This window comes from Squalius cephalus, assembly GCF_949319135.1.
Source record: "Squalius cephalus genome assembly, chromosome: 25".
Classification (NCBI taxonomy): Eukaryota; Metazoa; Chordata; class Actinopteri; order Cypriniformes; family Leuciscidae; genus Squalius; species Squalius cephalus.
The window spans coordinates 10841483-10854983 of NC_137146.1; the positions used below are offsets into that span (position 1 = coordinate 10841483).

Here is a 13501-nt window from a genome sequence, read left to right on the forward strand (position 1 = left end):
TGTTTAAACGACACATCGTGCAGCCCTAATATATATATATATATATATATATATATATATATATATATATATATATATATATATATATATATATATATATAGCATATAGCAGCCTTATGCAGAAAAAACTGTCTTGATTTGTAGTCCATCAGTAAATTCCTAGTTACTGTGAATCAGCAAAAGACACCATTTCACACGTGCAGTGCAGGAAATGGGACCTCTTCTGTCCTACACAGTTTACCCTCCTTCTTGCCTTGCAGGTGTCCAGAAACCTCCCTCCTTGGCTACCTCAAACTGACAGGTCCTAAGGTGCTGACTTTAAGCACAGTCCAAGCCCAAAGCAAGTGAATAATGCACTATAATGAGTTAATCAATACGTATTATGGTTTGGTTGGTACTAAAGTGAGAACAGAACCTGGAGCAGCGAGCAGTGAAGGGTTGGGAAAAAATCAACACTGCGTCTGATCTAGATAGCATCAACCCTCCCCCTGGGATTTCCCTATTCAAGAATCCAATTTACCACGGCTGATTGACGCGGACTGGATCCCGGGGAATCGCATAACTCTTTAAGGCACTAATAAAAATCGAATGGATTTGTGCGCATCTTGGACTGATTTCGAAACTTTTAATAAACTACACTGGCCGTCCGCAATTAGCATTCGCTGGCTTTGTGGATAATGTGGTTTGGTTATCTCTCAGAGTCGAGTGCATGTGGAAGAGTGCTTTTTTCTGATTAAACCTACATGAAGACGCACTGTTGTTCTTAAGTGCACCTTAATGCTCTGGATGCACTTTGAAAAACACCAGTCTTTCCTCTTGAGTCACAACAGGCTGGTACTAATTGCAAGAAAAGAAAAATTTACAGTATGCCTTACCATATACCAATTAGAAGAAAGAGTTTTGCCCGTTGTCTCCTGATGCATATTGTACAGAAATTTGGCAAGTACTTTCTCAGTAGCCGCTTTTCCATTACCCTTCAAATTGCGCAAATTGAAATTGCGAATTGAAAATACGGCCAATGGAAACACGTAATTTTCGCAAAAACTCCCATTTATCGCAAAAAAGTTTTTACGCTCGCATGAGGTGGTTTTTCCTCCTCCACCTCCAATTCGAAAAATAAATATTTCGCACAACTGCAATGGAAACAGTTTTTGTGCATTTGTAGGTCACCTGACGTAGATAACGCGGTATGTTTGGACAGAAGACGAGAAAGAGTTCTTTAATAAATTCATAAAAGACAAAAGAATTACAGGAATAATGGATTCTAAACCTCAAATAAATGCCACAATCAAGACCTCGAAGCAGATATGAGGGAGAAACACCCAGAAACACCTCATATGAGCCTCTCACAAGTATAAAGGGTCTTTCCTTACCATTAATGCTTTGAAAACACACATACGTCTCCTTCGATTAATAATAATGGCCAGTGCAGTGGCTGAGATATACATAAACCTACCAACGTCCATTGCCATGATTTTTGAAATTACTTACTTATCGCGAGAGGAAAAAATTAAGTTTTAATCGCATAACATCGGTTAATGGAAAAGCCGTCATTTCGCAATAGTTTTTTCTCGACATTTAGAAAAAATCGCTAAAGTTTTGCGCAAATCTGTAACGCACCTAGTGTGGCATAGACCTTTTGCCATTAGTCAACAGCCTGGTTACATGACATTAGGGGGGATTTTGTCACACTATATTGGGTAAGTTGTCACAATGGGAACCTGCCATTAAACAGCCTATGATATGTTTTTAAGCAAAATGTAAACCGTAAAAAACTGTGCACTCAAAATATTTAGGCCTAAATTTAGGGTAAGGCCAGGCAAGTTTATTTATATAGCACATTCTTTACATAAAACAAAATATAAAGTTGGCTATTTTTTACATGGGCATATAAAAATACATAAAAAATAAGTTACATATAAATTTAAGATTGTGATCTTTTTTGAGTGATGTGCCAAAAACCTATTGATTTGGCCAACAGAATATGTAACTAATCGATAAACATATGACCTGCCCAATATAAATAACGTAACGTTTATACAAGAACACAGGTTTTTTACTCAAAACCTTTGTAGTTACTGAATTAGTCTTTGTGACAACTTGCCCATGTGACAAGTAGCCCTGGTGCACCTTTAAGTTATTTAGCTGTTATTTTTGACCTGCTTAGTGCATGTGTGCTGATTTAATGTTACGTCAGATGGTATTTGGATTCTGTGCTAGGGCGATGTCTGCTGATTATGCCATTGAAATTGTTTTTTGTTTATTCACTCCTGTTGTTTACCACATTGCAAAAAGCGTATCTTGGATTCAAAATATAGCACATTTTACATCTGATTCATGAGATACTTGCCCTTTGCGTGGACGTTAGCGCATTGTTTATTGTTTCTCGGTGTTCTGTGACAAGGAGGCGGGTAAAGATGGCATTGTTTTTTTTTTTTTTGTCTGTTTTGAACCTGCTTTGAAAATAGCAGTAATCATTGTATTTATGGTGAAATGGCCCGCCATAGGGACATAAGAGAGGGAAGCACAGTCTGGGGTAGAGATGTAAAATAGGCTCCAACAAGTAATTTTATGTGCTACGTTTTAGCTTGTCATCATATTACTGGCTGCTGTAGTGGGAACGCTGGAGCTGGAAGAGTAGAATGCGGAGCCTATCATTCCGCACGCTGAGCTGGGGAGGCAATTGGGAGGGAACACAGCGGGAAGCTTTGATGTAGATTGACAGATTAATCATTTCCAGCGTCCTGTGTTCCTTCCGACCTTGACAGCACCAGAGCCTCTCAGAAAAAAAGAACCCAAAAAGGAAGAGAGAGAGAGGCAAAAGGGTACAATAAATTCAGGCATTTTCATCCTATAATGTCCAGGAATTAAAAGCAATAGAAGTCATGATAAGCCGTTCTCAGAAAGACTCTTTCCAATTACTTGCTGGTCTTTTTTGGTGTAACGGCTTTCAGTCCGGATCTGTCAGAGGAGAGACACAATTCATGTTTAAAGCGATTTGATATGTTTTAAGGTGCAGTCAACGAACATTTTAATCTTTAAAAGTAGTGTTTTTTTTTCACCGTATTAACACAGATGTTTGGTTCATCAAAGACTTCCATTCATTTGCCACCCTTTCCAACATTTATTGGTAATATAAGTTTCTTACTGGCCAAGAAATTGCATTTTTTTTCTTATAGTATATATGTTTCTATGGCTGCCATTTTTTTCAAAGAACTTGAAGCATCATATTGGCTAATTTTTGCCTTTGTGAAATCTGTTCCACCAACATTTTTTGTGCCCTTTTTTTTTGTGTGGAGAAAAATCAATCCATATTGATAATGTGCTAATGAAATCCAATCACAAGTGGTTATAGGAGATGCATTTGAGATGCACATAATAACCAGATCTTGTGATCAGATCAACTCGTCACTGTAAAAAAATGATATGATCAGTAAGTTATGACAACATGTGTTTTTGCATTGCTTTAACTCATCAAAATAAGATAAGCAATTTTCAACTTTGTTATACAAGATTCAACATTTTTTTTAAAGTCAGTTAAATGTAATTTAAGTTTGAATGACTTAAACATCCAAGTTGATTGTACTTAAATTTAAGGCAACAATTTTTATTTTACAGGCAAGAAATCGAATACTTCCCTACCATATAGCAGGCGAAAAGTCCCCGGACGACCTACTTCTTCCGCCATGATTCTGGAGTGCACATTCGATGGACACTTTACCCTCCCATGAGGCCACTGGAGAAGATTCATGAATGGAACTGAAGGGACTCAACTGACACTGGTAGGTCACATGACAATCAAATCATGCCGGCAGTAGTACGTCCATCTTTCGGACCAAGAATAGGTCTTCAACCCTGCTCCTGGGGACCAACTGTCCAGCAAAGTTTATTTCCATCCTGCTTCAGCTCACCTGGCCTGTGACTTTTCAAGCGATCCTAAAGACCTTGATTAGCTGGTTCAGGTGTGTTTGATTTCAGGAGTGTTGTAGCTAAACTCTGCAGGACAGTGGGTCCCCAGGAGCAGGGTTGAAGACCTAGGCCGTAGATGGATTGTAATACCTTATTTACTCACTTGGCAAGGCTAATTTTCATGAGGCACACACAACATGCTTGATGTTGCAGGGCTAATTTTTAGTGACCCCATTGCACCTTTTTTCCCATGGCAGGGCAACCTCGGGCACCATAACCTTTGACGGGTATTCAATAGCAATCTTTGAGATAACAAGCCAGGGGGCACTACGCTACAGGCGGGTGCTGGGCAGCTCTGGGCGAGGAAGATGTCATGTTTAGTTTGTGTTTAAGTAACCGCATACTCTCCTGTTGTGATAGATGGCTCTTTGGGATGTAGACACATGCCAATATTAATGGAAAGCAGATCAAGACCCTTCAATATGTTGGATATGTAAAGCTCCCGCTCAGGGCGAACTCATCAAGGTTATGGATTTTGGGTGAAGTGCGATGCTCATGTCCTCGATTGAGATTTGGTACGATTAAACACGGCCCATGTCAGACGTGTTGAGACGGATCTTTATGCGGGCCATTGATTTGGGGAAGTCAAACAGTATTGAATCATACACAAGTCCTTGTGAGCCTTGTGAATGTTATAATAGCGCAGCGACAGTTGAAGGAGAAATAAAGCCAGAGAAAGAATAAGCGCGAGAGAGGGAGGATGAAGCATAATTGACTATTGCATTTGTCCTGGCCCCGGGTCCTCGCTCTATCATTAAGAATCAGTGCATGTTAGTGTCATTATGCAAAAAGCTGGCAGATGGTGGTGATCACTGCCTGGTGTGTTTGCCCAAACAAAGAGTCTATTAAAGCAGACTAAATCACTCACTCACTCACTCACTCACTCACTCTCGCTTACACACACACACACACACACACACACACACACACACACACACACACACACACACACACACACACACACACACACACACACACACACACACACACACACACACACACACACACAGAGCTCCTCAGAGCTGCCAGCAACAGCCATCACCCACTACTTCCTAGCTGTGATTCATAATCTATATTGATGCCTCAGAGACAGCAGGCTATTGATCTAGCCCTGTCTATAATCCTGTACCATATCCACAGCTTGTTAGACATCTGTGGGAATATAAACCTGGTTTTCCATGCAACTTAGAGAGCCCGGGCAAGGAAGAGCGGCACGGTCTGGTGTGAGAAATGCCCACCCCATCCAGTTCAACGCCTCTGCCATAGCAGAAAAACTTATCCTTCTTTTGGGTGTTTCAGGAAAATAGTATATCCTCCAAAACTCTTCATTCCCACTGAGGGAGAAGTTTCAGTTCAAAACTACTTCCAGAGATATATACTGCAGATTGGCTGTGCTGAAACTGTAATGAATGTGGTAATGTACTTTCATACCGGTAATAAAAAATGATTCAACTGAACTGTGAATTTGCAGGTGAAAAGTAATTTGTGAATGGAAAATGATTAGATACTAACTTTATGAATTAATTATTCATCATTTTCATATTTTGTATCTGGATTTTTTTTTTTTTTTAAATAGAGATATATAACTTATTTCCTTGCTTTCCAGATGGAAAGAAATCCATAATATACGTAATGGCATTTATAAATGAAAGTTTGATATTTTATATTGTATAAGGGAACATTTAAATATTTGTTAACTAAAGCTACAACAAAAACTATTCAAATTTGAAAATGAATAAAAAATAAATATTAGAAAACTTAAATTAGAAATGAACTAAAATTACAAAGACTTTCCAGATTTAAAGATTAGATTTATCTATATTTGACTGTTCTATTGATCTGTTTATGATTATATGATTCATTATATGGTGTCTGTGAAAGGCTAAATAATATTATTTTATAGTATTAGCAATGTATTTTTGTTTATCAGATATGTATTGTTTGTCAGTCAAGGCTGCTGTTGATTCAACTAGCATGACATCTTTCCTATAGTTTCATGTAGACTTCATTATTTTGACTCTATTATGCCATCTTGTCTTCTAATGAAATGTTTTACTCAAGAACATCTTCCTCTTTGTGTGTGTTGTACTCATTATTTCAGTAAAAGGACCGTATTAGCAGTTGTTGTTGTCTGTGAAGGGTTTGAGCAATTGAAGCACAGTGCAATGAAAATAAAAGTTTTTGTCCTATGGTTGCATACAGGGTAAAAACAAGCCCATTGTTCTACTGTCAGACTGTAATTTCCTCAGTCCACTACAGTCTAAAGACAAATGATGAAACGGGTCGAACAAGGGTGCTTAACCCAATCACATATAGAGCTCTGAGGGAAGAGTGACTACAATAGTGACCTTCATTAAGTGTACAAATAATTAGTTGACCTTAGCTAATCAGCATTTCCCAAAATAACACAGGCTGTAAAGACAGAAGTGAAAAACAGCCTGACACACTACATCATGACTGCTGAAACAGGGCTTGAAGGGTCTCTTTTTGAGATGCTAAGCGATACTGCAGAAAATCAAATAGTCTTAAAGGGAAAATTCAGGCAAAAATTAAAAATCTGTTTTTTACCCTCATGTCGTTCCTAGTGTGTTTGTTAACTAAAACTACACCAAAACTATTCAAATTGTTTTAGTTAATTATAAATTACTACTACTAAAACAGATTTTTTGTTTTTAATTAAGGGCAGTTGGAAATATTAAACTAATAAAAATGACACAAACTAACAAAATTACTCAAATTAAATTCTAAATATTAATACTATAATCATATATAAATGATACTAAAATAACACTGGTCGCTCCAAACATTTATGCATGTCTTTCACAATAGATATTTTGAATCTTTGTTTTTTTTTGTCCATACAATGAACTTCAGTGGCATCCAATATTGTTTAGACCCCAGACTTCTTCAAAATATATTCTTTCGTGATATGCAGAAGAAAGAATTGCACATAGTACAGGTTTGGAATGAAATGAGGGTGAGTGTTGATGACTGAATTTCATTCAATGTTCGGTGTCCCTTTAAATGCAAGTTTTTCAAATTGAAAAGAAGAGGGATACACGAGTACATGCGTAGATACAAAACAGCTAGCTTAGATACTATTTTGAGCATTTTTCTTTTAGCATGATTCAGTGAATAATTGGCCACACTTCACAAGACATTCATTGTTTATTTGCGTGTTTTTGTAACCGGCAGGATGACATTAAGCATTGCCGTCATACTTGCGTCTCTAAATTCTTAGATGATTACTTAGAAGTGCATTGCCTTATTTCCCGTAAGAGTAGCAATGGTCTCTTTTGAGTTTGTTCTGTTTTCATGGTTCTTAATTAACCAAATAGACCTTCTCTTCCTCTCTTTTGAGAAGATGATTTGATAGGAAAAGTGATCTGTTCTAGTTAGGTCTGAAAACAGTTATATGAAATTGCTGCTTTTGGTCCACATTTGCTTGTTGCTACTTTTCCAACATGCCGATCCAGTCCAAGACCATCTGAGTAAATGAAATGATATTTACCTCATCTTCTGTTACAAGCTTTCAAAATTACATGGCTTCAGGAAAAATCAATACGAAATAGCAGCTTAGCTGCTGATATATACTTAAGGAGCATGGTAACTTTTCCTCCGATTGTTCTCAGTCTCCCGACTTCGCCCCGCCCCTGAAGAGAACGAAAAAAGGATTTACACCATGAAAAGTCTCTCAATGACAAGCCGAGGAGATGCTTAAACTGCCCACGCTCGCTAGCGTAAACCGGGGCGCCTGTCCAAGCGGCTAACCTTTAGCATGGGAAGGCTGCACTACACGTCTCTCAAAGTTCAGGCAGAGGAAGGGCTGCCGACCCGTCAGATGATTTGAAGACTCAAATACCACTTTCATTTATTATTTATCCCCGGCAGGACGAGGGGGAGGGATGAGATGCGGTTGGAGCATCATACCTGAGTTGGTAATGTAAAGAAATGGCCGTTTCTGGGAGGATTGACCTCAGGGAATCAAATCCTGTTAAAGGCCTAGGAAAATTGCTTAATATCCAGGGCTTAAATAAGTTGTGGATCAAAACATTTGGCCATGATGAAGGGGAAAGGGGCGCTGGGCATCGAAAAGAGCCATATTTTTTTCAAGACACTTTTTTTTTTTTTACGCTCAAAAAGTCATAGGTTGGTGAGGAGGAGTAAGTGGCTGCTAGGTACGTTGAGGCCGAATATCATATTTCATAGAATCTGTTCAATTTTCAAGGATATGAAATGTAAAAACCAGCCATTGTTTTGTTTCACATCGTACCTTCAGCCCACAGGCACCTCTGGGTGTCATAAGATGCAATTATCTTCTCTCTTTCCCCCTCTCTTTCTCTCTGTTGATGCTCTTGGGAAGGTAATGAACCTGTGTAATTGCGGCAGAGTGTAATGATGCATGTATGTATGAGCCATGGCTTTGTGTTCGCTGTTGAATTTTTATCAATAAGGGAGATTGGATTAATATTTCAAAGTTAATGTTTTTGTTCAAGACTTTGCGTGAAAATAAACATGATTAAGTTTCACAGACGCTTGTGCAAAAATAACAGATCTTTTTAATTATACCCTTAATAGCTTTATAGATTTTTGAAAGATAAATTCTTATTGGCATTTTTGTAATTATAGGTCTTTATTGCTTTTATGAAAATAATGGTCAAGGCTCATTCACTCTTTGTTAAGACCATGGGCAAGAAATATTTCCATGTGTCCTGAGCAGGAACAATTTCAGAAACAATTTTTTTAGAACTCTCCATGTGTGTGTGTGCGTACATAGTATTTTTTTTTTTTTCATAATGCAAAACAAAAAAGACCATTTTAAAGCATCCTGTCAAAAAACAATACTATATTTCAGTCGATCCTTCCTTATACTCAGCCATCAGAGAAAAGAAAACCAATTAAACTGAATTGCTGGAATGAATGTGATTGAGGAAAGTATGCATTGATTTAGCTCTGAACTCCCTGATGAACTTGGTTTGGCATGACCGTGCACGTATGTGCGGTTTTCTAGCACGTTTCCAACCCTGCTGCTTCGTTCAGCTAGAATCCCAAAATCACCAGGAAATGTGTAAGACCATTATAAATAAATAAATGCAAATTCCATACTCTCTAAGAGACCATCTGGTTTATCTACATTTTTAACTGCTGAGATCTGCAGTCATGAAATAGGCTGGGTTTCCGTTGTCTTTCCGTGCCAAATTGGTAAATCTAGTGGTCGGCCGACACTTAAAGCAATGTAGGACTCATCGTCAGTTCTTATTAGTCCACAGAAACCATTTATACTCTTCCCTTCCCTTCACACTAAAAGAAATGTTTTCCTCATAAAGAGTTCTGATCACCTAGAGCGAGCTGTATTTAATGCTCCCATGAGATGTTTCCTGTGTTTTCCCTCGTGTAATCCAGAACCATCCTTCTTGAAAACCACCAGCATGCTTAGTTTGTTGTCTTTTGTGTGCTCTGTGTATCCATGCGACCCGACGCTCCACATGTATAGCCTATAATGTATATCACAGCGCTGTTTTTTTGCCCAAACATGTCTGGCAGATGTTTGCTGGCTTCCACTGAATCGTCCTGATTTCTCTGGCCTCCGGAGGGAAGTCTGTGCCATACAGTAGCGGCTACAGCCGGTGTGGTTCCGTACGGGTCACGGGAAGGTTGAGGAACTGAAAGCCTGGCTTCAGTGTTGTTTAAATGCACATTCTGTGTTTTGCTTAACAACAACTTTATTTCTTAAAGAGATTTTCTAGAGCGCTGACATGAATGCATCACAGGCGGTCGTAGGTTTTCTCCATTGCCGTCCAAAACTGGCTGAAATATGGAGTGAACTGTTAAGACTATAGTGTAAATACTGCTTTAGAGGACAAATCCGTCCAAACCGCAGATTGTAATGAAAGAAATATGCTTGAAAACGTTCTATAAAAGAGACGTACGGCTTCACGTAAACCGCGGGACTGTGTGGTTTGTTATTTTATTTCTCTCAAGAATTTAGAGTAGGAGGATGGCAGTTTGAAAACGCATCAAATGTAATTGTTCTTTTAGCCTGTGCTGTTTTCAGATTGGACTACTTGACTGACACACATGTTCTTGTGTAACTTGGGTTCATATTCAATTTAGGCCCGTTATAATCAGGAACATTCAGGGGTGATGTTGAAAATGGAAAATGTACCATGTGGGTTAAAGCCTGGATTTAAACTGGAATTTAAAACTGAAGTGTGTAATTTTGTGCCAGTAGTGTAGGATGACCCGACGTCCCTGCTTTCAGCTTCAAGTCATATTAAGTCCAAAGTATACTTTTTTAAAATTTTTTTACATGTACACTAGCGTATGTGTACATTTGAATGCGTAGCTTTTCAGTATAGACTCCTTTTGATAGTATGCATGAAAGCAGCCGGTCGACACATGCGCTCTAGGAAGTTTAATCTTTTTCCAGTGTCTGTGCTATTTTTCTCCAGAAGTTATGACAGAGAAAAAATGTCTTTGTATTCTTAAAAATGTAAAAAATCTGGCGGCGCGCATACAGTACGTGCATACTATGGAGTGGTGCAGGTATGACATCAGAACCCAGAAGTCTAACTCGCCGCTGGATCCTTCGAGATTTTCTCATGGGGCTTTATAATGGGGGTTTTCAATATATGAGTAAAATAAAGCCTGTGGTAAACATAACTTGACTATACTTTGACGTATTGCTCTACAATGTACACTGCACACACTCACACCCAAATCTGTCTCGTTACTTATTAAAAATGTACATTTTCAAAAATGAACATAACTGCTTCAAAATTAGCTTTTTTTTCTATGGGTGTGTGTAATTTACGTTGTAGAACAAAACACCAAAGTATCGTCAAGTTATGTTTACCACAGGCTTTATTTTACACATATTTAAAACCCCATAGGAAAGTCTCAAAGGAACCAGTGGTGAATTAGTCTTATGTCTAGCTGTTTTTGAACCAAAAATGCATCCTCTATGTATACCTGAAATGAAATTAATAAAATGTGTATATATATATATATATATATATATATATATATATATATATATATATATATATATATAAATATATATATATATATAAATACAAATATAAATGATATATAAATTAAATAAAATGTGTATGTATATGCACTGTATAAGTTTATAAAAAAAATATATATATACAGTATATGTATGCAAATATTTCTTAAATATATACATGCATGTGTGTGTATTTATATATACAAAATAATTATACACAGTACACACACATATATTATGTAAACACAAACTTTTATGTTGGATGCGATTAATCGCGATTAATCTTTTGACAGCCCTAATATATATATATATATATATATATATATATATATATATATATATATATATATATATATATATATATATATATATATATATATATATATATATATATATATATATATATATATATATATATAAGATAGATATAATATACACACACACGCATATATACGTATGTATATATGTATATGTATGTGTGTGTGTGTGTATATACCTATGTGTATGTGTGTATATTTATATTTTAAGGGTGGCAGGAGTATGTGGTTTTGTGTGTATGTGCTTTTTTTATCATACATTTAAATACATTTCAGTGTGAACTTATTAATTAATCATGATTTATGTGAAAACATTTGTATACAGTTTATTTACACAGTTGGTGAGTAAGAACCACTGTTTTGAAAGCACCAATGCTTTTAGACGTTTTGCGGAAATCAACCTGCAAATGGCTTATTTATAGTTGTCTCTGCAAATTAAGTCAGATAGGAGAAAGTATTAGCACATACATGAGCTTTAAATTCCTCCAGAAGCCATTTGAGTGAACTCATTGGTGTTGAATACATCTCTTGAAGAGTGAAAATCAGTGTGTTTTTCTTTTTCCATCACTCAGAGTTAAAATGTCAGAGGCTCATTCAGAAAACACGCCTGAAATCACTGTTTGCTTTGTGCATGTTAAGTCTTGGACGAGCACAATCACAAAATTTTGGTTAAATATTGACATTTGCACACATGTGCCATATGGATTTGCTTAGAGTGAGTCAGACTAACTAAATAAAATTTTCCGTGATTTTTCTCCCCTCCTTTTTAGGAGAGTATAACAACCTGGATTGGGCTCCATTGTAATTGCTCCATTTCAAATATCTGAATGCTATAAGGAGGCTTTGATCAGACACTGGGGATCATTTGTGCCTTTTGCCTTTATGCAGTAGTCACACAGTGTAAAGTGCAGTCCCTTTATGTCTCGGGCTTTGCGTTTCAGATGGATCTCTAAAGTCATTCTCAACATGAAAGCCTCTGTTACCTGCCAATTGCGCCCATAAGGAATTAAAACAGTATTGCTCTCTCAATGTATTCTGGCAGAGGCTCAGCCTGGTTATTTAGATTCCATTCTTGTCTCAGGTATAATGAATGCTCCCTTGTTAGCCTCTCTTTGAGTCCAGAGCTGTAGGGAGTAGATTGTGCGAGAGAAGTACTTGCTATTTTTTGTAAAGCTGCAGTAACTTGCTGCACTTGTGTATTATTGTGTGTAATCCCATCTTGGGAAAAGTTAATAATAAAAAAAAAAAAAATGAAAATGATTCCCCCCTCCCCAATCTGTGGTAGTGCTTAAAGCAAATTTGCTTACCCTCACGCATAGACGTTCATTCATTCAATCTGCCTGGACAATTTGTCCGTCCAGGTCTCATTTGTTTGAGATCCATAATTCATTTGTATTAGCTTTGGACATGTTCTTTAATGAAACCTCCGTGGCCTTGAGGCCAGAGGGACTCCTCCGAGTCTCCCAGAAAGGCAAAGATGCATTGACACTCAGCAGTCACCGGTGTGCGAGCTCCTAATTGGCTGTCGTGCCTGGATCTATTTTGTCATTTAAATAACTTGCTTTCGTAAGCTTTCAATTAGCCAGGAGATTGGCACAGCGCTTTTGTCAGAGATAGATGAGCTGATATATTAAAGCGTATCCTTGGATGACAGAGGCTTCCCGTGCCACACCTCAAGACCTGCTGCCCATTGATTCTTGTCCTGGTAATTCACTAGGATCATATATCTAGCGGATCACTACCTCTTAGGAGAAAAAATATATTTTTTCTCAGTTGTTTGTAAATTTAACTGACCCTTTTAATCCAATTCCTCATTTTTCCTTTTCATGTATGTTTTTATATATTATTCATTGACTATAATATGAATGTTCATATATGATAAATATCTATACTGGTGAAGTACTGTATATTAGGCTTTAGGGAAAAAACTTTATTTACCCATTTTCTTGCTAACACTTATTGTTAATTATTTTTTTCATAATACAATGTTTTACAATTTGAAATGTTAAAAATGTATTATTAATATTAGCCTAGATTAATAAATGCTGTACAAAATTTACTCCATTGTTCATTGTTAGATCATGATGTTAACCAGTCATAATTAAAATGTTACCTTAAATTACATAAAAAAACAAGTTGCAGTTGAACTTACTTGCATAGAGATATTACACAAATTTTGCTGAGGTTTTTGACTGTATGTGAA

At 37.0% G+C, this 13501-nt stretch overlaps 1 long non-coding RNA gene across 1 annotated transcript in view; it reads left to right on the forward strand.

The window, feature by feature from the left end:
- The window catches only part of LOC307153579, a 102753-nt gene extending 98979 nt beyond the window's left edge, over nt 1–3774 (forward strand). The window contains exon 3 of the long non-coding RNA XR_013820175.1: nt 3619–3774. This is a non-coding gene — a long non-coding RNA (uncharacterized lncRNA). The remainder of the gene's footprint in view (nt 1–3618) is intronic.
- Nucleotides 3775–13501: the final 9727 nt, after the last annotated feature.